Source organism: Rhinolophus hipposideros (genome assembly GCF_964194185.1).
Source record: "Rhinolophus hipposideros genome assembly, chromosome: 9".
Lineage (NCBI taxonomy): Eukaryota > Metazoa > Chordata > Mammalia > Chiroptera > Rhinolophidae > Rhinolophus > Rhinolophus hipposideros.
This window is the reverse complement of record NC_138055.1, coordinates 55,359,445-55,361,496: the sequence shown is the minus strand read 5'-3', so window position 1 is coordinate 55,361,496 and position 2,052 is coordinate 55,359,445. Positions and strand designations below refer to the sequence as shown.

The 2,052-nt window shown below is 36.9% G+C and overlaps 1 pseudogene across 1 annotated transcript; it reads right to left on the bottom strand.

Moving 5' to 3' along the window:
- Nucleotides 1-466: 466 nt before the first annotated feature.
- LOC308501897 (olfactory receptor 6C2-like) lies at nt 467-1,505 on the bottom strand (annotated as a pseudogene). Its single transcript has one exon. The product of its transcript is annotated as an olfactory receptor 6C2-like (transcript).
- Between the last annotated feature and the right edge of the window lie 547 nt (nt 1,506-2,052).

Here is a 2,052-nt window from a genome sequence, read left to right as displayed (position 1 = left end):
TTATATGTTGGCTGGTGTTTTGGTTTTCCTTATATTAAAGTTTATCTTATTACTGTCTGAAAGTAAGGGTGAAGATTTTTATTAAATTTCCAATTATTCTTTAAGTATTTAAAAAGTTTTTAAAGGAGTCCATACATAATACAGTCCCAACAATTTCCTGAATGTCACTCATACTATTCACGTCATCTTATTTAGTTTCTTTTTAGGTTGTGTGAAATGAGTGAGTGATAGGTGAAGGAAGATCTTTATATTCTAAAAAGCTATTTTGATTTTTCTATTAATGATAGAACTTGTCCTGATTAAAGTTAAGTTGAAAGGAGGGAAAGGTTGCAGCTTGTGCATAGTGGGTACCCAAAGCAAGATTCAAAGGGCTGTGAGAAGGTTAACCTGACTGGGCTTTTAAGTTAATAAGAATAAAAATGTGTTTAGGCTTTTAAAGATAATTTTAAGTTATTATTTTTTCTTCTCAGTGATTAATCAAATATACTGCAAGTTTAATGTGGACAAGAAATGAAATATTTTTGATTATGTCATTGAAAGCTTGTTTCACTTGCTTGTTCTTCAAGGTATGAATGAAGGGGTTCAGTAAAGGGGCAACAGATGTATTGAGCAACGATACCCCTTTATTGATGTCCACCTCTTCTTTGGCTGAAGGTTTAATATAGATGAAAATACAGCTGCCGCAAGTGATGGAAACAACAATCATATGAGAATAACAAGTGGAATAAGCTTTCTTTCTTTCCTGAGTAGAGGGGAATCTTAGAATTATCCTAATGATATACAGGTATGAAAGAATCACACCTCTTAGTGTGATAAAAAATGTTAACACTGCACAAATAATAACAGTCTGTTCTATGAACCATGTATCTGAGCATGAAATCTTAAAAAGGGGAGATGCGTCACAGCCAAAATGATCAACGGTACTGGAGTCACAGAATTCCAGCTGGAGGCCCATGCCCAGGGGCGTGATGATGATCATTAACCCAGAGATCCAGCAGCACAGGACCAGGATGGTACAGACCCTGCTGTTCATGATGGTCGTGTAATGAAGGGGCTTACAGATGGCCACGTAGCGGTCATAGGACATGGCTGCCAGAAGGAAAAATTCTGTGGCCCCAAAGAGTCCAGAAAAGAAATTTGACTGGTACAAGCATTATAAGTAATGGTATTGTCTCCATTTGATAAGCTATACAGGAATCTGGGAATACAGACCGTTGTGAACGAGATTTCTAAGGACAAATTTTGAAGAAAAAAATACATAGGCATTTTAAGATGAGAATCCATGAGTGTAAGAATGATAATGGTCAAGTTTGCAGTTATGTTCAGAATGTATGTCAAAAAATCAGAGCTTGAAGCTGTGGATCCTCTGTAAGTCTCAATAAGATAAATGTTGTTATTGTCGTGTGATTTGTTGTTATTACCTTTGTTATTACCTTTGTTTTATGCAGTCTGCCCGTAGTTGGGGAAAAAGAACCTTTGCTCTTCTCAGTGATCAAAAGGAACATAACATCTCAGAAAGAACAAATGCCAAATTATTTTGAATTATTCCCTTCTGCTTTTCATTATGGATTTCATGACTTTTTTTTTTAAATTTATTAGTTTCAGGTGTACAAGACAAGGTAATACTTAGACGTTCATCATTTATATCCCTCACACTGTGAACCCCCCTCCCCCCATCCACCATCCCTCCGACCTCGCACTGAGCCATCACATTATATATATAAAATTATAGTTGGCATTCATTAATGTTTAGCTTCTGGTGTACAGTGCCATGATCAGGCATACACAGTATCCCTGAGGTGGTCTCCCAAATAGGACACATGTCCAACGGATACCCAACAAAATCTTTACAACATTATTGAATACGTTCCCCAAATTAATTTTTAAAAAACCCTGAGGCCATCTTGTGGTTACCAGCTGCTTCCTAATCTCTTCACCTTTCCCCTTATCCCCAACCCCCCCCCCGCCCATCTAACAACTCTCGGTTTTTTCTTTGTGTCCCCAAAACTGTTTCTGATTAGTTCATTCACATATTCTTTTCTTTAGATTCCA